The 25,329-nt window shown below is 41.7% G+C and overlaps 1 pseudogene; it reads left to right on the top strand.

Moving 5' to 3' along the window:
- The first annotated feature begins 22,798 nt into the window (after positions 1-22,798).
- Positions 22,799-24,134, top strand: LOC136470337 (putative receptor-like protein kinase At3g47110; annotated as a pseudogene).
- The last annotated feature ends 1,195 nt before the right edge of the window (positions 24,135-25,329 follow it).

A 25,329-nucleotide genomic window follows, 5' to 3' on the forward strand; every position in this document is an offset into this window, starting at 1 on the left:
CCTTTACAAAGTTTTTTGTAGTATTGTTTTACAAAAACTTCAAAACAATTTGGGGCAAATAAATTTAACTTGTTACTTTGGTCCAAATTGCTTTCGACTTATCTTAATTCATTCTCGCCATTCCTTATTTGATTAAAAAGGCTTTGTATGGTGGAGTAGTAATCTTATTATGCCCTATATAATAAAAAACTATTGTTTATGTACAATAGGAGCTTTGATGTTTAAGTTTTGTAAGGACGATTCATGCATCATGATTAATCCACTTGTTACTTACTTTCCCTCTTAGTCTGGGTTGAGTAGTGTAATCCATCCTGGCTGCTCTTTAGACTTTTATCAGATTTGTCTTACTTTTATTAAATCTTGCTTTCTACAGTATGGCTCGTACCAAGGTAATACCCTGTAAGTCAGTTGGACCCAAAAGAGTTCCTCGTCACCAGCTTGCCCCTAGGAGTGATGGTGCTAGCAGTAGCAGCTCTAGACCTGATCCTAGGCTGAGATACAGAGACTTTCAGCAGAATTAGCACAGGCTAGTAGAGATAGGGGCTTGGATGCCATCCAGGTGGGCGAGTTATAGGACCAATTGAGGCATCTCACCGTTGCTCATCAGAACTGTGAGCATATGTTAGTCCATATGGTGGAAGGAAGAAATGAGGCTTGGCATAGAGAAGATATAGCTAGAGCCCGAGTTCATGAGTTAGAGTTCTATGTAGAAGGCTTAGATGAATATTATACCAATCTGCATGAAGAAGTCCATAGGCTGAATAATCTCCTGAATCCAAATCATGAGCCTCAGGCAGATGCAATGGACCTAGGAGTCATCATAGCAGATGATGATGAACTTGAAGAGGAAGAATAAGAGGATCCAGAAGAAGTAGTGATGGTCAATGAAAGTGATAGTGAAGGCAGAAATGTTTCTGGAATGGATACCGATCCTGAGGTTTGAGGTGATCGAGGAGAAGAGTAGAGTTGTAATATAGTGAGTTCTAGTCTAGTTGGGTAATCTTGCTTAAGTGCAGACTTGTGTATAAATAAGTGAACCCAATGTAATGTGTTTGTAGTAAGGTCTTTTAATAGATCAATAAATACTTGTGAGTAAAGTTTGGTTTGTCATGAACAGATGCGTCGTACTCGGGGTTCGATTATTCCTAGTTCTTCGCAAGACGAGGATGGTATTCCTGATCCCCCACCAATTCTGCCAAATTTGGCTGATGCTATCACGGCGCTGGTCAATGTGACCATAGATAATGCTTGGTTGCTTCGGGAGTTAGCTCAAAGCAATCAAAATATGATGCAAGGGAATCGTGGTCATAATCATCAAAGGCAAGAAGCTACATATGTTGACTTCACAGATACACGACCACCAGTATTTACCAAGGCCGACGAACCACTTGAAGCTGATAATTGGCTTCGTACCATGGAGCAGAAGTTTGACCTTATTCCATGCACTGAGTTTTAGAAGCCTGTTTTTGCTGCCCAATAGCTTAGAGGTGCAGCAGGTGCTTGGTGGGCGAACCTGGTGGCCATGCAACCAGCCGGTACTCAGTTAACTTGGGCCGAGTTCCGCACTGCTTTTCGTGCCCATTATATTCTGGAGGGAGTTATGGCCATGAAGCTTGATGAGTTTCTTGCTTTGAAGCAAGGTGATCAAACAGTCATGTAGTATGTGGGCAAGTTCAATCACCTTTCACAGTACACACCTAAGCATGTTAACACAGATGCCAAGAAGAAGAAGTGGTTCATGCGTGGCCTTAATACCAAACTTCAGACCATGATGACTACCTGCACAAATGTCACTTATCATGAGGCAGTTAACATTTCTATTGCTTTAGAGGAGAAATATCGGCAGCATAAGGAAATTAAGAAGAAAAAGAGCGTGCCATCTGGGTCTTTCGGTGGCAATCAAAAGAGACATAAGATAATTTATCATCCGGTGAATCACTACCGTCCTCCTTATCGTCCGCCGCAGTTCCAAGCTGATGAACGACCAAATGTTCGTCCTACCATAACTTACCCAAACCCACAACAGACAAATGTTCCTGGTGTTCGTGCTCCAACACCCCAAGGCCACAATTATCCATGTTTCAATTGTGGGAAGTCAGGTCATTTCTCTAGGGAACGTCCGTATCCTAAGCAGTATAATCCAAATTTTTAGAAGGCTCCCAAAAATCAACAACAGGGTCAAGCTTAGGACAAGAACAATAATCAAAATGCTCAGAAGGTCAAAAATGAAAAGAAGACGGGGCGGGTTTTCTATACTCAAGCTGGGGAGATTCTATAAGGGGAACCGATGATGATGGGTATGTTTCCTGTCGCCGATCATCCTGCAGTTATGCTTTTTGATTCTGGTGCATCTCATACATTCATCAATAGAACCTTTGTCATAAAGCATGAAATTCTAGTTGGTGAAACAAAGGAAAATTTCTTTATACAGTCGCCCGGGGACGTCTGTGTACTAAGGAAATGGTGTACCAGGTACCCATAAACCTGGGTGGGCACATTTTCCCACCACCATGATTATTCTAAAAGATCAGGATATAGATGTGATCTTGGGAATGAACTGGATCTATCAGCATAAAGTTGTTGTAGATACTTTGAATAGGACAATAAGGTTGAGTTTGCTAGATAGTAATTCTTAGCTTGTTATCCAACTTCCAATCTTAAAGAGATCAGTGGAAAAAGTTTGTGCAACTTCCGTCAAGGAGATTAGAGATATCCCTGTAGTTTGTGAATTTCTAGATGTTTTTCCTGAAGATTTACCCGGTCTACCACCTGATAGGGATGTCTAGTTTAACATAGATCTAAAACATGCAACAACTCCGATTTCTAGGAGAGCTTATAGGATGCCTCCCAAGGAATTAGCTGAATTGAAGACTCAGTTGCAAGAGTTGATTGATAAAGGGTTTATCCAACTTAGTTCATCACCTTAGGGATGTCCTGCAATTTTTGTGAAAAAGAAAGATGAGACCCTAAGATTATGTGTTGACTATCATCCATTGAATGAAGTGACAATTAAAAATAAATATCCCTTACCTCGGATAGATTTACTTTTTGATCAACTGGCTGGAGCCAAGGTTTTCTCCAAGATTGATTTGAGGTCAGGTTACCATCAAATCAAAATTAAGCCTAAAGACATTCCCAAAATGGCATTTATCACCAGATATGGATTATATGAATACCTGGTAATGTCTTTTGGCTTGACGAATGCCCCAACTCATTTCATGTATCTGATGAATTCAGTGTTCATGCCTGAGCTAGACAAGTTTGTAGTGGTCTTTATTGATGACATCTTAATATATTCCAAGAACAAGAAAGAACATGCGAAACATCTCAGAGTTGTTCTGACACGCCTAAGAGAACATCAGCTATATGCCAAGTTTAGTAAGTGTGACTTCTAGCAAAAGGAAGTACAGTTTTTAGGACATGTCTTGTCAGCTGAAGGAGTTGCGGTAGATCCAAGCAAGGTTAAGGATATACTAGATTGGAAACCACCAACCACTGTTCATTAGGTTCAAAGTTTTCTGGGAATGGCGGGTTATTACCGTCGTTTTATTCCAGATTTCTCTAGAATATCCAAGTCTATCACTAGATTGTTGAAAAACCAAGCCAAGTTTGTCTGGTCACCTGACTGTGAAGAAGCTTTCTAGACTTTGAAGAGATTATTAACCACTACGCTAGTGTTAGCACAGCCAGATATCGAGAGGCCGTTTGACGTTTATTGTGATGCTTCTGGTATTGGTATTGGGTGTGTATTGATGCAAGAAGGCCGAGTCATTGCCTATGCTTCTAGACAACTTAAGCGACATGAAGAACATTATCCAGCTCATGATCTAGAGTTAGCAGCAGTTGTCCATGCTTTGAAGATTTGGTGGCATTATCTGCTTGGTAATGTTTGTCATATTTATACAGATCACAAGAGTTTAAAGTATATCTTTACTCAATCAGAATTGAACATGCGACAAAGAAGATGGTTAGAATTGATTAAAGATTATGACTTGGAGGTGCATTACCACCCTGGTAAGGCAAATGTGGTTGCAGATGCACTCAGTCGTAAGAGCCATTGCAATTGCATGACCATGACGACAATGGATTTAACTTTATGTCATGAGATGGAGAAGTTGAATATAGAGATAATTCAATAAGGTAGTTTGACCAATATAACGGTTGAATCAACTATTCGAGACCAAATTATTGCTGCTCAAAAAGAAAACAAGGGTATAGCCCATATCAACTAAAGAGTCAGGAAGGGAAAAGCGGTATGCTTCAAAATAGATGATGCAGGTGTGCTATGGTTCAAGGATCACCTTGTGGTACCAAAGGTTCCTGAGTTGCAATAGTCAATTCTTGAAGAGGCACATACCACTAGGTTATCTATCCATCCGGGAAGTAATAAAATGTACCATGACTTGAAACAGAGATTTTGGTGGACCAAAATGAAGATAGAGATTGCTCGATATATAGCCAAGTGCGATACTTGTCAAAAGGTAAAAGCTATACATTTGAGGTCCACTGGAGAGTTACAGCCATTGCCTATTCCAGATTGGAAGTGGGAGGATATTAGTATGGACTTTATCATCGGTCTACCCAAGACATCAAAGGTTTTGACTCCATATGGGTTATTGTAGATCGACTAACTAAGTCAGTACATTTTCTTCTAGTCAAGAGTATTTATCCCACTATCCAATATGCCAAGATGTATTTAGCACGAATCGTGAGCCTACATGGTGTACCAAAGACCATTGTGTCGGATAGAGGTACATAGTTTGTTTCCAACTTTTGGAAACAATTGCATGCTTCGATGAGTACCAAACTTCTATATAGTACCGCTTATCATCCTCAGACTGATGGTCAGACTAAAAGGGTAAATCAAGTACTTGAAGTTATGTTAAGGTGTTGTGTTCTTAACTATTCCAATAAGTGGGATGAATGTTTGCCTTTGGCTGAGTTCTCATACAATAATAGTTATGAAGAGAGCATTAAGATGGCTCCGTTTGAAGCACTCTATGGTCGTAGATGCAGAACCTTGCTAAATTGGTCTGAACCCGGGGAAAGATGGTTCTTTGGAGTTGACCTTGTGAAAGAAATAGAAGAGAAGGTTAGGCAGATACAAAGTAATTTGAAGATAGCTCAGTCCCGACAAAAGAGTTATGTAGATAAACGACGTCGACCATTGGTGTTTAACAAGGGAGATTATGTATATCTGAAGGTATCACCAATGAAAGGGGTCAACCGTTTCGGGGTTAAAGGCAAGTTGGCACCTCATTATATTGGACCATTTCAAATATTGGAGAGGTGTGGAAAGGTGGCATATCGCTTGAAGTTACCAGAATATTTCTCAGCTATACACGATGTGTTCCATGTTTCCCAATTAAAGAAATGTCTTCAAGTGCCTGATCAAAATGTTGATGTTGAAGTAGTTGAACTTGAGCCTAATTTGACCTATTTCGAATATCCTATCGAAGTTCTGGATCAGAAAGATCATGTTACTCGAAGGAGGACAATCAAATTCTACAAGATACAATGGAATCAACATTCCAAAGAAGAAGCTACTTGGGAATCCGAAGATTTCTTGCTAGAACAATTTCCGGAGTTTCTTGCGTCAATATAGAATAATGTTAGTTGTGCTCTGTCGTTACAAATCATGTTTTGTAAAGGGACCTTAGCTGTTATATGGTCAGGTTTTGAATGTTTTTGCTTGACATATTTCCTTTTCCATTACTTACCCTATGACTTTAAATCTCGGAACGAGATTTCTTTTAGGGGGAAAGATTGTAACACCTCTGGTGTTTTAAACCCAAAAACATGCCATGTCATCATATGCATTGCACATCATTCTTGTGTTAGTGAAAATTTTGATATGCATTCACTAAAACAAGTTTATTTTTATGTTTATATGTGTTGACTTGTATGGATGAATCAAGTTCAAAACCTTTGTATTGAATTGGATTCTGAAACGCTAATTTCCAGCATTTAAATTCTACTCTAGAAAACCTAATTCAAAATCTAAGCACATTTTGGGGTTGAGCCTAAAAGTGAAAGTGTAGAGCTTGTCAATGTGTACAAAATTTGTTTTTAGAGTTTTCAAAGTTGTTATATAAAATTTGAAGTAATTTGAAAAGGGATAAATTCTTAAAGTGTCCCCTTTTGATTTTAAACTTGCATTTTAAAATACAGACATAATTTGAGTATGGTTATTAAAGCCAAGTTGTAGAACTTTGAATTTGGAACAACTTTTATTTTTGGAGATTTTTGAGTTACCATACAAATTTGAGAGTAATTTGAGAAATTAGGCGAGTGGCAATTCGGTAATTAGTTGGAACAGTGCCAGCAGGCGACACCTCACCGTCAGTGAGCTTCCATCGACTTCCAGGCGCGCCCGTGGCCACCTTCGGCTTCACGCTAGCATGGGAAGGCTGCTGCGTGGCTTCTCCGTGGTTCTTGGCCGCGCTATAAAGCCAGGACGCTGTCGCCGTCCTCCTCCGCTTCCTTCCTCTGTTTTTCCCGTCAGCGTCGCCCAGCTCTGACGAGCTCATGCCATCACCGTAGACCTTTCTCTGTCTCAGCAAAGCATGTCACCATTCTGCCTGGTCCTTGCTAACCTAGTCAACCGGTCCTAGGCATCTGATTTTGCCAAGAAACGCTGCGCGTCGTCTTTCTTCCTCGCGGCCGGCCGCAACGCCGTCAAGCTCGCTTCACCATGGCCAGCACTCTACGGTGCGTCTCTGCCCTTGCTAAGCATAGCTCCAACTTCTCCGTGTGGCCGTGATGCTCTATGTCTTGTTGGATGACCTTTTCATCCACTGCAGCCACTGGAACGCCACCGTCGACGACAGTTTGCTCCACCGTATCTACCCTGACCGCCGACAAGCTTTTCTGTTGCTCCTCGGGTTCAACCATCAGCTCGAGCGTGTTTGTGGTGAGCTACTGAGTCATCCCAAGCCTTTTGTTTAATAGCTACCGGCCTCACTTCGCCGACGTAATGCAGCCGCACCACTGTGTCCGCCATGGCCGGCGTCGAGCACGGTTTGAGCCGTCACTGGTGCAATTAGTGCCACCAATGGGTGTGCCTTGCCGTGGTGATCACGCCGGTACCTCGGTCATGGCCGGAGACCTCACCGGTGGCGAGAAATCGTCGGTCAAAGAATGGTCGTCGCTGCTGAGCGTGGGGGTACTGTGCCGACATGGGTGACCCACATGTTAGTGACCGTTTTAATGAAAATGATTTTCTTTATTTTTCAGAAATGGTTAAATAGTGCTATGATTTGTTTATTGTGTGTAGAATTAAATAGAGCTCCAAAAATTATGAAATTTTTTGTGTGACCGCTCTGAGATGTATACTATTTAGGAAAAATACTAAATGTTATTTTTCAGTACATTTTGAATGTGATAAAAATTGCTCAAATTAATTAATAAATGGGTTTCCATGATTTTTCGAGGCTTAAATAATTATCCACAAATTATGAAAATTGTTTTGCCACTTAGTTATCATGTGATGAGCCTTCACAAAAATTTTGAGCTCATTTGGAAGAAGTTGATTTATTTCATAATTTTTAATTAAATAATTAATTCATAAAACAAATAGTAAACCTTAATGACTTAGGTTTTGTTTGAATTTTTGGATTGAGTGATGACCTTGGGTCATTGGCATAAAATGATCCTTGGTACTTAAAATAAGTGTTTGAGTTTATGAAAAGATTTAGTTAGTTGTTGGTTTGCAAATGTACCGCGAAGGAAAGTTGTATTCAAGTTACTGACTTTTGCATCCATCGTCAAGCATCATGAAGTCATCCATCGTCAAGCATCATGTTTTATATCTCGCATCATATTAAACATGGCATTGTTACCTCGTGTAGTGAATGAAAGCGAGAACATGGTAGTCAACCAAGTTATTGAGGAAGTTAATCCATCTGTTGAGGTCAGGTTTGATATCTGTGGAACATCTCCGGAACCTGACTTTTCCGACAATCAAGGCAAGCCCCGGATGCATTTAAACCTACCTTGTGTTTTATAAATTTATATTCCTTTTGCTTTCAAGTATTGCATTAAGTGATTAGGGGTTGAATGAAAACCTAATTGGTGCATTACCAACCTAGTTCTCCCATATCAACCTTGTTACCAATTTTAAATTCGAGAATGCCTAATTATACTTAGCCATGGTTAGACCGATAAAAGTCAGGTGATTACCTGTCACCTGTGAGATATAAAAGGGTTTTTGGATACGACTGGTTAATTATGTTATCATGGGATATAATCCGGTGGAGTAATAAATCTAGACCGGGCGGACTCGGTGTATGAGAGCCACAAGACATGGATGTCTTGTGAGCGGGTTGTTTCCGCCTGTGTCGATTAAGAACCGTCCGTTGTTGAATTCCATGAGGTGAGACTTTGTAGTACTAGCCTCATACTCCGGTAAGCCTTAACTCGGCTATTCTATTACGAGAATGGCTACTCGCGCACTGGGAGTGGAGAGATGGCGAGAGTAGCATGTACCCACGTGACAATGGGCTGAATTGGTGGAGTACTATGCTCTCGGGTGGCGTGGACCCATTCTTGTTTTAGAGGATCTAAGGGTAGGTTGGTATATGTAGGTCAGGGACCTGCATATGTCGTGTTGTTGGGAATCCCCAGCCGGGTTATAATCGGTTTGAATTGTCGTTGCTCCTCGGTTATGGAGACTCAACTCACTGTTCATCATCGTAGTTAATAAATGAAACTTGAGTAAGATTTGAGAAAGAGAGTGATATGAAGTTCATGATCTCATTACGGATCATGGTAGATTCATATATGATCTTGATAAAGATTTAAATGTTGAAAGAAAGAATCTTGTTAGAGAGCTTTTACGCAAAAGAACTTTTTTATTGCTAAAGCCATACCTTGAATCCCTGAGCCTGCATTCCTGAGTCTTATCAGTTTTTATTTTGGTTAAGTCTTGTTGAGTACTTTTGTACTTAGGGTTCTTTAACCCTTGTTGCAGGTGAGCCTCATGAGTAGGTCTACTTTGGACCGTGCTGCATGACGGTTTTTCAAATCAAAGATGACAAGTAAATGTGTGGCCCTTGGGTAGGGCACTTTAATTGTGTGTTTTGTATTATGTTACTAATGCCACTCCACTACTATGGTTTGTAATAATAATCTTACTTAGTTTGTAAGGTTTGAAATAACTGTTTTGTAAACTAAGTTATTGTAAGACTTCCGCTATTTCACTCTGATGTAAATTAATGAATAAACTGTTGTAATACTACAATGACTATGTAATGGATCCTGCTCGTAAAAATCATGGATGATTCGGGGTTCCCCGAGGACACCCGACAGGCTTCTTAAGTTATCGAGAACATATGCATAGTCGTCAGAGGTCATTGGACAGTGACAGGTGCATGTGGGCCCTATAATTTAGGAGGTTCTGCCACACTTCCACGTGGTGGCCAGAGCCTGACGGCGATCGGCCACTGATGGCCAGCTGATCAGGCCATCAGAGCTCGTGGTACCGGCCTGACAGCGCGACTTTTTGAAGCTCAATCTCCTAAATCATGGATCATTAGCAAAATCTTCCTTAACCAAAGTCATAGCCCTATATACCATCTTCAACTTCTCTTAAAAGACCATAGTCTAATTCTCAACGCATAATGAGTAAAATCATCCCAAATTTGGGCCAATCAAACCGTAAACACACGAGGACTTAGAAAATTTTCTAAGTGTAGAAAAATAGTGAAATGTTGATTTTTGTGAGCTCAAAAAGACCAAGCTATGCATTGAATTAGCTCAAGACCCAAAAATAAAAGTTGTTGCTCAACTCAAGTACTACAACTTTTCTTAAGGTTGCACTGCCATGCAAATACTCTATGACATGTTCAACTTAGGTCAAACATACAACTTAAAATTGATGATATACACCATAACTAGGACTTAGAGACCAAACTAACCCTAGACACGAGTACCAAAGTTGTTCATTATGCTATTCTAAACATGTTTAAGGTATTCCCAAGGTTCCACACACATTCTATACATTGGTTACATGTAAACCCTAACCTAAGTAAGGCAATTAAGTAACAATACATGCAATATAAGCCAACATAGATAGAATACATGATATGCTTATGCTTATGCCCATGAATGCTCAATGATGATGGCAATCATGCAATATCAAGGTTAGATGCATGCTTAACACCCAGGGTGTTACAGCCCTTCCCCCCAAAAAGAAATCTTGTCCCGAGATTGCACAACCTACCATTCCTCGTAGAAACTCGGATAAACCTCACGAAGATAGTCCTCATGTTCCCACGTAGCGTCTTGCTCACTATGATTATTCCAAATCACCTTGTAGAACTTGATGACTTTGCTACGAGTCACTCTTTCCATTTCTTCAAGCACTTTAATAGGTCTCTCTTTATAGGTCAAATCCGACTAAATCTTGATACTAGTGGGTTCAATAGATTCTTTGGGCACACGAAGACATTTCTTGAGTTGGGAGACATGAAAAACACTAAATATAGCTTTCATTTCTGGAGGTAACTAGAGTTTGTAGGCTACTGGTCCTTTTTGTGAAAGGTTCTAGTATGGTCCAATATACCTAGGAGCAAGTTTTCTCTTAACTCCAAACCTTTGTACTCTCCTCATTGGGGATACCTTTAGATACACATAATCTACAACTTGGAACACAATAGGACTTATTCTGTTATCTACATAACTCTTTTGTCTTGATTGAGCGGCTTCTATATGTTGTCGAATGATTTGAACTCGCTCTTTGGCTTCTTTGACAAAGTTAATTCCATAATATCTTCTTTCACCAGGCTCAATCCAATTTAGAGGGGTCCTACACTTGCGACCATATAAAGCTTCAAACGGAGCCATCTTGATGCTCTCTTGATAACTATTATTGTAGGAGAATTCAACCAAAGGTAACCAATCCTCCCATGAACCCTTGGAAGAAATCACACATGCTCTCAACATATCTTCCAAGATCTGATTCACACATTCAGTTTGACCCACGGTCTGGGGGTGATAAGCAGAGCTATGAATCAATGTGGTACCTAAGTACTTGTGCAGATGTTCCCAAAAATGATTAACAAACTAGGACCCTCGATCTGATATAATACTCTTAGGTACTCCATACAATCTGACAATTTGTTCAATGTATAGTTTTGCATATTGATGAGGTCAATACTTGACATTGACAGGAATAAAATGTGCAGACTTGGTAAGACGGTCAACAATTACCCATATAGAATTATGACCCTTTTGGGTGTTTGGAAGTCCGACAATGAAATCCATACTAATGTCATCCCATTTCCAACTTGGAGTGGACAATGGCTAAAGTAACCCTACTAGTTTCATATGAATGGCCTTAACTCGGCAACAGTTATCACATCTTGCAACATATGCCACAATTTCTTTCTTCATTTTTGTCCACCAAAACCTAGTCTTCAAATCTTGGTACATCTTGCTGCTACCCGGGTGAATGGATAGCTTGGAAGAATGAGCTTCCTCTAGGATTTGGTTTCTCAACTCCCTATCCTTCGGCACTACAAGCCGATCTTTAAACCACAGAACACCATTCTCATCCAATCAAAAATGCTCACTTTCTTCTTCTTTCATCTTTCTCTTGATATGGAATATACCAACTGATGAGTACAGGCCCGATCTTCCGAGAGGTAGCCGGTAAGTTCGATTTGTGGAGATCTCGACGTTGGCGATCCGGCTTCAAATCAGACACGATTCGAACCCTGCAACCGTTACACCACTGCTCCGTTGGTTATCAACCAAGCACAACTTGATTGACCTCGCCAAGAAGGCTTTTCCTGCAAGCGAATCGAAGAGCACAAGCAAGAAGGTAAAACACGCAATCTGAAATTGCAAATATGAATGTCGCGAATATCAATAGAGGGTTCAAGAACTCGGTTCCAAAGGACTAATCGACACAGTGGAGGAGATCAGGAACAGGGGCCCTGGATCACTGTAAAAGGATTTGTCACCATAGTTACAATGAACGATTCAGTTTCTCGATGGAAAACTAAACTCTAAACAAAACCCAATTGTGTAGCAGCAGCGGCGGCTGTGTTTATAGTCTAAGACTCGACCTAGGATTGGGGACGGCCAGGGGTTGGGCGCCCACAACTTGGGCTTAAGGCCCGACACGATACATGGCCAAGTTGGCCCAAATAGGTGACACAGCACCTTGCCGTGGTCACACAGAATGATCCATGGACCTTCTGGAGCTGGGACCAGATCCAAAACGACGGCGTCGTCGTCCCCTTTCCAACGCATCTAAGAACGGCCCGTTTCGATGTCGTATGAGGAAGTTATGACCGAAACAGTGACGACGTGTCTGCTGAATCCGAGGGCGACGTGGCAGCTGAGTTGGGAACGAATTGGAACTTGGGGAAGACCATGGCGTCGGTGTGTCCAGCGTGGCGATGTCCTCATCATCCTCCCCTTCTCGAATTGGAGTCGTCCTCGACTCCATCTTGGCGATGTCCTCATCACCAACATCAGTCTTTTGCAGCTCAATGATCTTTGACTCTAGAGAACAACTAACTATGATATTATGTAGGACTGCCGGATGCAATAAGTTGAAACCATGTTCCAACAAAGAATTACCATGATACTTCCGACTTAAGGCATCGACAACTACATTGGCCTTCCCCAGATGATAATGCACTTCTAAGTTGTAATCCTTGATCAATTCTAACCATCTGCGCTGCCTCATGTTCAGCTTAGGTTGAGTGAAAATGTACTTAAGACTCTTGTGATCAATGTAGATATGGCAAACATTACCAAGCAAGTAATGTCTCCAAATTTTTAGAGCATGGACAACTGCTGCAAGCTCAAAATCATGTGTTGGGTAGTTGACTTCATGCTTTCTCAACTGGCGCAAGGCATAAGCAATGACTCGGCCTTCCTGCATTAAAACACACCCTAAACCAGTACCTGAGGCATCACAAAATACATCAAACAGTTTCTCAATGTCAGGCTGTGCCAACACAGGAGCAATAGTTAGCAAAGTCTGCAAAGTGTGAAAAGCTGCTTCACACTCCGGTGTCCACAAAAACTTCTCATCCTTTTTAAGTAACCTCGTCATAGGCTTGGATATCTTGGAGAAATCTAGGATAAATCGACGATAGTATCCAGCTAAACCAAGAAAACTTCGAACTTCATGAACTGAGGTAGGAGCTTTCCAATCCATTACTTCTTGCACTTTGGACGGGTCTACAGAAATTCCATCCTTCAATAATACATGACCTAGGAAAGGTACCTTCTTCAACCGAAACTCACATTTACTAAACTTTACATACCACTTATGCTCTCTTAGTCTCGACAATACCACTCTCAAGTGCTCTTCATGTTCTTCTACAGTCTCAGAATAAATCAAGATATCATCGATGAACACAACCATGAACTTGTCAAGTTCGGGCATGAACACCGAGTTCATCAAGTATATGAAGTAGGCAGGAGCATTGGTCAATCCAAAGGACATGACTAAATACTCATAAAGACCATACCTAGTGGAAAAAGCCGTTTTAGGTACGTCTTCTGGCCTAATCTTGATTTGGTGATAACCTGACCTCAAATCAATCTTAGAAAATACTTTTGCTTTTGCCAATTGATCAAACAAGATATCAATGCGAGGCAAAGGATACTTGTTCTTGATAGTAACAGCATTGAGTGGTCGATAATCCACACACATCCGCAAAGACTTGTCCTTCTTCACAAATATAGCCGGACAACTCGATAGTGACGAACTGGGGGTGAATAAGACCCTTCTCTAAGAGTTCATGTAATTGAATCTTTAATTCTGCTAACTCATTGGGAGGCATTCTATACGGTCTTTGGGAAATAGGGGCGGTACCAGGTAACAATTCTATCTTGAACTCTATCTCTCTATCCGGTGGTAACCCCGGTAATTCATCAAGAAAGACATCTGGAAATTTACATACTACCGGAATATCAGCAAGGGCCATAGGCTGGATAGCATTGGCCACATTATGGAGATCAAACTCCCTAGGAAGGGGTACTAGAAAAGCCTCATTATTCTTGGGATCCCTCAACATAATGGTTCTAGTCGAGGTATCGATAAGAACACCATGGTTCTTCATCCAGTTCATACCCAAGATCACATCAATACCCAATCCCGGTAATATCACTAAGTTTGCAGTATACTCCCGTTCACTTATTTGGATGCGTACATCTCTAACTATCTGATTGGTAGAAATGTTACTCCTAGCAACACTTATACAATAACCACCCTTGTCAACTACAACTATTTTTTGATCATACTTGGATGCAAAAGTTGGACTCATGAATGAATGTGAAGCTCCAGAATCAAATAAAACAACTGCACGATGATGATTCACAAGAAACATACCAGCCGAACTTCACCAGAGGGAATCTCTTCCATGGTGGTATAGTGCACATGTCCCTGACGTCCATTTGAGTTGCCTTGCTTCTGGTTGTTGTTCTTCTTGAGATAAGGGCAATTTCATGACCAATGGCTCGTCTTGTTATAGTTCCAGCATGGCATACTGCTAGGTGGAATGTTGGAGCTGCCTTGTCCAGTGCTACCCTTAGGTAGAGCAATGGAGTAGGCCTTGCGATATACCTTCTGGTTCTGACTGGGTTGTGCCTTCTTTTGAGGTGGTCTATACTTTGGAGCGGGAGGGCGGAACTGGTGTCTCACAGTGGTAGGAGCTTTTGACTGAGATGCACCTACTTCAAAAGCTCTCTTGCGATTATTGGATGCTGTATAGATATTGTTATGATTCTCTTGGGTTAATGCATCACTAACAAACTCATTGAAAGTAGCACTTTTGTTGTTAGCTAACATCTTTATCAGCTTCGAGCTAAGTCCCCGCTTGAAACTGGTAATCTTCTTGGCATCTGTATCCACAAACTCTACGACATACCTTGACAAGTTGTTAAAGGCATGTAGATACTCAGTTAGACTCTTAGTACCCTGCGTCAGCCTCATGAATTCTGTATGCTTCATAATCATCAGACCTAGGGGAATATAATGTCCCCTAAATGCAGCCTTGAATTGATTCCAGGTGATTTGAGCATCTTCAGGCAAAGTGGATCGATGATGACTCCACCATATGCCCGCAGGTCCATGCAGCTGGTGTGATGCATATTCTGTCTTTAGGTGCTCGGTGAGCCTCAAAAGACGGAACTTCTATTCAATTGTATTCAGCCACTCATCAAATTACAACGGTTCTTCTGCTTCCTTAAAGACAGGAGGCTTGGTGTCAAGAAAGTCCTTAAAAGTGCTGAACTGGTTAGGTTCAGGTCCTTGATGCTGGTCTCTTCCACGTCCTTGGCCAACATTCTGCGTGAGACCGTGCAACACTTTTCCCATGGAACGTTGAGTCTCCATGAGTTGAGCCATCATCTCTGCTAGGGTAGGATGCGGTGGTGGGGGAAGATCCTCATTGCCATTGCCACGGCCATCACTACCACTAGCAACGTCACCACCAGCTCCCCTATGAGTGCGTGTCATCTATGAAATTGCAACAACAAATGATTATTGGATGATGTCAATAGATTGCAGAAGAATTGTATAATCATGCCATACTATAATTACTGGAGAGAATCATAAATTCATATAATAACATAGAGGCATAATAATTCATTTCCACAACATAACATCACCAAATGATCACTTACCGTGCTCACAACGCGTTCCATACATGCCAAATTTTTATGTCAAACACAACTAGAAATCCATTAAATAGTGCAATTGTCACAAGTAGTACATGCATAGTTCCAACAACATCACAAGGGTACATCATGAAATTGAGACCTACGTTACAAGTTTGTTACATAATGACCGAGAATAAAAAGCTAAGACATCAAGCTCGCTACTACTATAGCTAAGCTACTCCTGGGAGTGGTCGCTATCGACATCGGACACACCATCACCGTGGTCGTCCTCCCAAGGCTCCACCTCTTCATCTTCGGGCTCTTCTTCAGCATCCATCTCCACGCCATCATCTTCAGCAATCAACACGTTAGGGCCTTCTTCCACCGCTGGAGCTAGAGGAATAATTGGGTTGATTATGTTGTTGAGGCGATGAACATCAATTTGAAGCTCCTCGATCTGGCGGATGAGATCCTGCTCCCTACGCTCGAACTCAGTGGTCTGCCTAGCAGCCTAGAATATGGTCCTGATCCTAGCTGCCTCTTGGTTTTCAGCAAGACGAATGACCTCGTCCCGCTCAGCATGGACACCCTGTAATTAATCCCTCGCTGCATTTCTCTCAGCCACTGCAAGGCCAAACTACCTTCGGCGAGCTGGTAAGGCTATCCCGAAGTTATCTATTTCTTGCTAGGCTGCCCTAACTGCCCTTCGGTGCTTGTGCACACGTGCTCGCATCCTGCACTGTGCGGCCTATGCTCTTTGGAGCTCTAGCATGCAGTTGATGTAGCTATCTTGGCATGAATAAAACATCTTCATGATTGCATACATAGCACTCATTGCAGCACTGCTACTTCCAGCTCTTTCATCCCTGTCTCTGACTAAAGCATTACTGCCTTGCTGGGCCCAAACGGTCTGTGATGCATCGACACTGGGAAAAGATCCAACTGGCCCATTCACAAGCTCATCCCCGAATTCCTAACAAATCTCACTAAGAACCTCAAATGCTGCCACTTGGGCACCTTCCCAAGGGGTCTATCCATCTGACTCTACACTCCATCCCTGCCACTGAGGATTGTCCTCATGGGTTGCGACAGTGACTTGCACATCATACCACCTCTGTCCTTCAGTTACCACTTCGTTCCAAAAGTAGCAAGGCGCTTCAGCGTACCCGATAGGGTTCAGCACCCGCCATAGTAAGGTGGGAGTCCCAAACAATGCCAGAAAGGTGTCGCTAGCAACAAGGGCTCCTAGGGCTGCCATCTATAACAAAAGGTTACAATTGAGTGAGACAACGTGATGATAGATACGAGTTACTTAACCATAAGATCATTTAAGGGGGAAACAATGCAAGAACATGAGTGAATAATGCACCATGATGTATGCTTGTTCCATATGTCCTCACAAACTTAGAAAAATAATTCCTAATGACATACGCGGTGGCATACATATGTTCTCCCAATATAATCGTAACTAAACGAGCTACACGTTTTGTTGTTAGTGTACCTGTAGAAAATTTCATTTCAGCCCAACCCAACAAATATAAGTACTGAAATGTAAATCTGGGCTCTAGGTTGCAACTAAATACTTCCATATATGTATACCCATACATATACTTCCATATCAAAGCTACCCGATGATAATTTATACCCACAATTAAATACGCACCATACACACATGCAAGCATGCATATACAGCTGTATCAAAACTTGCTCTCCCCGACCGCACGCTCACGTCTTATGATCATGCCACTCATCAACTTACCTTCTTACCTCGGCGTAGAGGCATTTGATCCATACATTACCACTCAAGTGAATGGCATCCATACAATAGCATGCCGTATGGACGACGAAAGTAAAAACCCCCATGTTAGTACTTAAATAGCCACCTAAAAGTCCTTAACTGGGCATAAACGAGATGACAAGTGGCTTTAGATTTTTATAACACAAAACCTTTGTTTTTAAATACACATATGACAAGTTTAATGTTGAATCCTTGCTCTGATGCCAGCTGTCACAGAACCGTCCATTTTATAAGAGCTCAAGTACAATAGCAATCACCGAAGCGATCAAATCATCATACTTGAGCCCATATAAACCCAGTAGTCCAATGAAATCATGAACGATCTCGAACAACCAACATACAAACCAAGATCGTAGAGATTCAACGTAACCAGTCACATGTTACATCATAGTTCACAAATATTTCTCATACATCAAAATTTGAATAATTATTACAAACCAAGTTTGAAAGTAGCAGAAGCAAAGTAGTTTAACATCAACATCAGACATAGTTTAATACAAAGCCAGTTTCATAGTCATCTCCAACCAAAAGCACAAGGGTGAGATGATAAACAGAATGACCATTGTGCATGGTCCTAGTCCTCATCCACTGAAGGAGCAAAGCAGTTCTTGCAGTAGCCATGATACATAACATTATCTGCAACAATGGGAATAAAACCCTGAGTACGAGAAGGTACTCAGCTAGACTTACCCGTCCAACTAATATACTAAGACACCAAGGAGTATGCAAGGCTTTATAAGTAGAGCTGCTAGACATTATTTGCAGAAAAAGCATAAGTTATCCAACATATCTTTAATTGTGAATCACCAGTTATTAATCCTATCTCATACTAGATTAGCAACTATCCTATGCCAAACATGTTGGTACCATTAAGTCATCACAATAATAACCATATCCAGTTGAGTTCTTACATAATCTCATAACCAACATTTCCATCATTTACTACGATGAAGTGTACTCAAGTCAAGTTCTCACTATCTGGGAGAGACGGCGATTCAAATCGATTCCTACCTAGCTGGAGAATTATTCCTAACACACACCCATACTTCCCCCATCGAGGTCGCATCAGGTCACCTTTGGGACAACTCAAGTACAATCGCGGGTAGGACCAGCGCCGCACCCTCAAAGATACAACCAATCTGCCAAGGGGGCTCGGGACTCTAACCTACCCTTGGGCTTACGCCATTGGCTCTCCACACATCCTTACTGTCTCTAGGGTGCGCACTTTAACTTCTCGTGTCCCCGACCTAAGTTGAGCTACTCGGCTTCACGGTCGGAACGACTTATCCGGCCAACTATGTGAGAGGCATGCGTTCAACATGTCAAGATGACCTCCAACGCCCGGTCCTTAAATGACACAGACGGAATCACTATGATACCACAACATAAGACTCCGCCCGGTCTCCATTTATTCAACAATACCAGGTTATGTTCCACGATAGCACAATATAGCCAACCGTGATCAAGTTATCACCTATAGCTCGTAGGTGACAGGAAATCACCCGACTTCTACCGGTCTAAGCATAGGTAAGCATGATACGCGTTCCTGGACTTAAATAGGATTCATGATAGATATTTCTGGTCAAGGAAAGGTAATATGCAGCAAGTGTTTCCAAACAACTCCTGTCACGTAATGCATCAATACGAATAACTTTAGGTGACATTAATAAAGTAGGGAGACTTATAATGCTCCAGGGCTTGCCTTTCACGAATGTTGCTGGCTGATGATCGGGACACTCCGGAAGGTGATCGGCTTCAGGCTCTCCTTCTCCGGGAACCTCCTAGTGCTGCACTTCCTGACCCTCCTCTTGTGGATCGTCGTCGAGTTCCACCAACGTGATCTCCTCGGTTGCACCTATTGCATGCATATGCATAAGTGAGTCTCATGAATGCATAAGAGGGATCATAGATGATGTGATACGGAAAGGTACATGCTGCGATAATGATGTTAAGTTACACCATGATAGCAATGCTAACTCCATACTAACTGAGTAGGTGCATATCTCTTCTCTATCTACTTACCAATTTCACACAAAGCAATGTCTAAGCTACAAATGGCAGTTAAAAGTTTACATCATAACTGAAGTTATACTTATCCAAATGCTGTGATCTTGGACTTTTTGGAAATACTATAAAATTTCCTAAAACTCTTATTTAATCACCAAAAACTAGTTCACAACCTATACTAACCAAAATAGGCAATCTATCTAGTGTTGTCCAGAAATTCCAGAGAACAAGCATTTCGGGAACTAACTTTAAACAGCTATAACTCCTAAAACCTTTGGCCTATTACCCTGAAATTTTAACACAAGATAGATGAAGAAGTACCCTACAACTTTGTTATTAACCATTTCCACAGAAAACATCATTTTGACTATGCAACATACCAAACCACAGAATCTGTCCGAAAACACTTCTAAATCGAATTATAGAGCAACGATATTTTTACTACATGTAAGCAATCAAAATTTGACACCACCAAGTATACCAACAGTTCAGAAACATCAAATACACTCAAAAAAACATAATGGTAAAGCCCAAACTATTCATTTAAATGTCTTTATCAATTTAATTAGATAATTAGGTAAAATAACAAACATATAACAAATGTACACAATGAATTCTCAGAAAATTACAGTGGCTTTAAAGTGCTACCAATAGACTACTGTAAAAGTTTCATGCCATTTGACCATGTATAACATCCTTTACAAAAATAACAAGCTAGCAAGGCCTATTTTAGTGAAAATAGTAAACCCTATAGAAAAGTGTCAAACAACAGATTATATATTTTTCCTAGCTTCATATTAGTTCCATACTACTGTACAAAAATTTGCATATCAATATGTTACATATTTTTATCCCTACAATTTTCCTCAAAAAATGCTATTTATTAATAGATAAATAGAAAGACCCTACTTCAATCAAGTTTACAGCAAGTTTATTATTTTTCCTAGCTAGAGCATGTCAACACAAGACCAACAAAATTGGAATCACAATTTTATGAGTTTTCTAGCTCAAGATATCTATTTTACAATATTACTAACATTCAAAAAACACTTATTTAAATACATTTTAATCACCAAGAAAAATACCATAAACTGTACATTTCATATTTTTATAAAACACTTCATGAGGATTACAACAAAATTTGTTTCACAGCAATTGGACCTCTAGAACTCCACTTATGATTTTTCGAAGTTGTATACAAATCTGAAATAAATGCACTTGCTTTCAATCCCTAAGCCGCTGACAGCCGGGACACTCAAGTCAGTCGGGCCCGCATGTTAGTGACACTAAAACAGAGCAACGGCGTGGGATGGTTGGAGTTCATCGACGGTGAGCTTCTCCGGCGACGGCACCGGCACTACAGTGATCCGTAAGTCATCCCACACACAGTAAGCTTGCTATCTAGATCGATTGCGGCCACCAACAGCGACGGCGGTGCTCATGGCGGCACGGCGGAGCGGGTCGATGGTGAGGCGCCAGAGCTGGCCGAGACGGCTTGATCTAGGGTTATGATGAGCTTCTACATACGACGGTGGTTCTAGCAAACACCCTATCATGACCAGCGGTGGTCGGAGACGGCCCGGTCACGGCGATGGGGCATGGCGGCGAAACACCGGCGAGGCCATGCACGGCACTAAGGCCTTACCATGAGCGGCTAGCAAGCAATGTGCTTGCGGTGAGGCGGTGGGATCACGACGAAGCTATGGCGGTGGAGTTGGAGTGACGTGGTGCGAGCTAGGGGCCAGCAATGGAGACGGCGGCGAGCTTAGCGCTACGGCGGCTGTTGCGGATGGAGGCAAGAGCGAAGGAGGAAGCCAGGAGGGAAATGGGAGCGCGCGGAGTCACGGGCGAGCGCTGGGGCTTGAAGTGGCACTTTGAGGCCCGACGTGGCCTGACTAGCTAGGCCATCGGCGATGCGTGGCTTCAACGCAGCGGCCAGAGCCTGATGGTGGTTGGCCACTGATGGCCAGCTGATCAGGCCATCAGAGCCCATGATACCGACCTGACAGTGCAACTTTGTGAAGCTCAATCTCCTAAACCGTGGATCATTAGCAAAATATTCCTTAACCAAAGTCGTAGCCCTATATACCATCTTCAACTTCTCTTAAACGACCATAGTCTAATTCTCAACGCATAATGAGTAAAATCATCCCAAAGTCAGGCCAATCAAACTGTAAACACACGAGGACTTCGAAAATTTTCTAAGTGTAGAAAAATAGTGAAATGTTGATTTTTGTGAGCTCAAAAAGACCAAGCTATGCACTGAATTAGCTCATGACCCAAAAATAAAAGTTATTGCTCAACTCAAGTACTACAACTTTTCTTAAGGTTGCACTGCCATGCAAACACTCTATGACATAGTTCAACTTAGGTCAAACATACAACTTAAAATTGATGACATACACCATAACTAGGACTTAGATACCAAACTAACCCTAGACATGAGTACCAAAGTTGTTCCTTATGCTATTCTAAACATGTTTAGGGTATTCCCAAGGTTCCACACACATGTTATACATTGGTTACATGTAAACCGTAACCTAAGTATGGCAATTAAGTGACAATACATGCAATATAAGCCAACATAGATAAAATACATGATATGCTTATGCTCATGAATGCTCAATGATGATGGTGATCATGCAATATCAAGGTTAGATGCTTGCTTAACACCCAGGGTGTTACAAATCCCAGCGTCCATCGACAATCTTACCTAATTGTTGTATCTCCATCTTGAACATAACGAATTCACTGGTACCATACCTACCAGCTTGGCATACCTTCAACTCTTAACCTTGGATCTTTCCATCAATAGTTTACATGGTAGCATACCTACAGACGTATTTAGGCTCCCATCATTGACTTCATGTGTGTTATCATACAATAACTTAACAGGTCCTATGCCCTCAGAGGTTCATCCTATACAACTCACTGAACTACGTCTGCCCGCCAAAATTCTTTTTGGGAAAATCCCTGCCAATTTAAGTGAACGTCAAGAGTTGAATGTGATCGAATTGGACCAGAATATTCTCACAGGAAGCATTCCGTTGTCTTAAGGAAACTTGGCAACTTTGAACATCCTCAATCTTTCCCACAACAATTTTTCAGGCTTCATCCCAACAACTTTAAGTAGTTTGGAGCTTCTCACTCACCTGGGTCTATCTTATAATCACCTCCAAGGAGAAATACCAATAAATGGAGTATTTGCAAACGCAACAGCTGTTTCACTTAATGCCAACTGGGGGCTTTGTGGAGGAGTGAAAGATCTCCATATGCCTGCATGCCCTCCAGTTTCTCAGAGAATAGAACTGAAATTCTGTCTCACTATCTTACTGATTCTGATATTTGGCTTCATGTCATTTTGCGATGTCAGTTTATGTTATACTCCTTATGAAGAAGAAATCAAGAAGGCCATACTTAATATTTCTTTCTTTTGGTAAGAAATTTCCTATAGTTTCTTACAAGGATCTAGCTCAAGCTATAGGGAACTTCTCCATGTCCAACCTTATTGGCAGAGGAAGCTATGGTTCAGTATATAGAGGGAAGTTAACTCAAGCAAAAATGCAAGTGGCTATTAAAGTTTTTGACCTTGGAATAAAAAAATGAGATCCAACCTAGGAGGAACTAGGTGGTTTTTCATTAAGAAGAGAAATAGGCATCCAAATTCAGTCCAAAATGGGACTTGAGCCTGGGTGGTTAGGTGCGTTGCCACACCTCTCACCCAACCAGTTGAGCTAGGCTCACTTCCTATTTTTGACCTTGGAATGAAATTTGCAGACAAAAGTTTCATATCAGAATGTGAGGCTTTGGGAACCATTCGGCATCAGAATCTTCTTCCTATACTAACTTCATGCTCAACGATGGACAATGGAGGCTATGATTTCAAAGATCTAATATATGAGTTCATGCACAATGGGAGTTTGGATACATGGTTGCATCAAAAACATTGTGGTGTATCTAGAAAACTTTTGGGTTTAGCTCAAGGAATAAGCATAACTATTGACATGCCAATGCATTGGTCTATTTGCACCATGATTGTGAAAGGCCTATTATCCACTGTGATCTAAAACCAACTAATATCCTTCTTGATGATGATACGAATGCATGTAAAGGAGACTTTGGCATTGCAAATCTACTTGGGTATTCTGGTTCCAGTAGTTCAGTCGCTGTGACAGGAACTATTGGATATATCACCCCAGGTAAAGATCATTCCCATATTCTTTATCTGTAGTACCAATAATTGACCTGTTATACCCATGAACATGCATACTTTACACCATATTAAACAATGATTTTTATCTGTGTTTCTAGAGTATGCTCAAAGTGTTCATGCATCAACCAGTGGGGATGTCTACAGTTTTGGAATAGTACTTTTAGAGATGCTAATAGGCAAACGACCAACCGACTCTATGTTTGAGGGTGAACTCAACATTGTTCGCTTTGTAGAGAGAAACTTTCCAGATCAGATGTTACGTATCATTGATGCTTGTCACCAAGAAGAATGCAAAGGCTTTATTCAAGCAATGGTGGGCATAGAAAATGAGGTCCATCGATGCTTGTTGTCTCTCGTGCAAGTTGTTATTTCTTCCACGTGTCTATACCAAGAGAACGAATGAATATGAGAGAAGTGTCTGCTTAATTACACTCTATGAGAAGGTCATATGTTGCAGCAGTTAAGCAAGAACAAGTCATGCTTTGCTAGGGCTAATGTAGTTGACTTGGGTTGTTTTTGAATGCAATAGGTATGAGGATAGTAAATTAGCCTTGTACATCGAAATTGACGAACAACACTGGCAGAAAATTGTGTACTGGGCAGGAAGTTGTGAGATAGTACTAATTCATACACACATTTGGTTTTTACTAGCATTTGAATTCTGATTTTAGTAAAGCATCAATCATTTGACGAAGTGCCTTTCAACTACATCAACGAGCTTCTCTTGTGTGACTGGAGTACTCAGTGACAATTTTATACAAGGATTAGCAGAAATAATCGCCATATCAGACTGAATATATGTAACCACAGTCCACAGTACCACGCTGCTAATCTAACTGTAACTAGACTCAGCTTGGACAGCTTATCCAAACACCAAACTTCAATTGCCCCCAACCCCTACCACTCCACAAAGTACGAAAGAAGAAACGAGATACTTCGCATACCTTTGGAAATTCATATGCGGTGGCCTGCTGCCGTGCTAGGTCTTGGCTTCTTCCACGCATTCAACAACGCACTGCCGCTGGCTGGGGCGGTTATGCAACCCATGCTAGTGCTACAAAAGTAATTATGCCCCTACGGCATTATCTGCTCTGCTTTCCTCGCAGCCCACAAGGCCACAACGCACGATGGCATAGTATTCATTGTCTCCAGCATCTTCTACCGCCACAAAAGTCACCGCGCTCACCAGGCTTCGCCGGAGACGCCATATTGACGCTCCTACGCCTGGCGGCGCCCTGCCACCTAGTCGGCCCACGCACAAACTACGTCCACAGCCAACCACCGGCCACCCAATGACCTCCCTGTATGCCTATGCCCCGCAAGTGTATGTCTTCCCAAAAAACCCTAACCCCTAGGCCATACTCCTACCCGGCAGCCGTGCGACGATGGCATGTGGATGGCAGCGCCAGCGCGTTTTGGGAGGAGGAAGGAGATGAGGTGTGCTCGTGGGCCATCACGTCCAGCCATCTATGCGGGCCGAAATAGGCGAGCAGCTCATCTAGTGGGCCGAAGTTAGTCTAAACTAAACTCTCAGAAGCCCGCTCGTATAGAATGTTCCTAGAGTTTCCCCTCATTCGTGCTTCCATAACTATTAGAATCCAGGCCAAACCAACCTGATCACGCGCCTCTACCCCACTCTGTCTCACTGCTCCTTTTACCAGATCTACTGCACGGTGAGAGATTT

This window comes from Miscanthus floridulus, chromosome 8, assembly GCF_019320115.1.
Source record: "Miscanthus floridulus cultivar M001 chromosome 8, ASM1932011v1, whole genome shotgun sequence".
Classification (NCBI taxonomy): Eukaryota; Viridiplantae; Streptophyta; class Magnoliopsida; order Poales; family Poaceae; genus Miscanthus; species Miscanthus floridulus.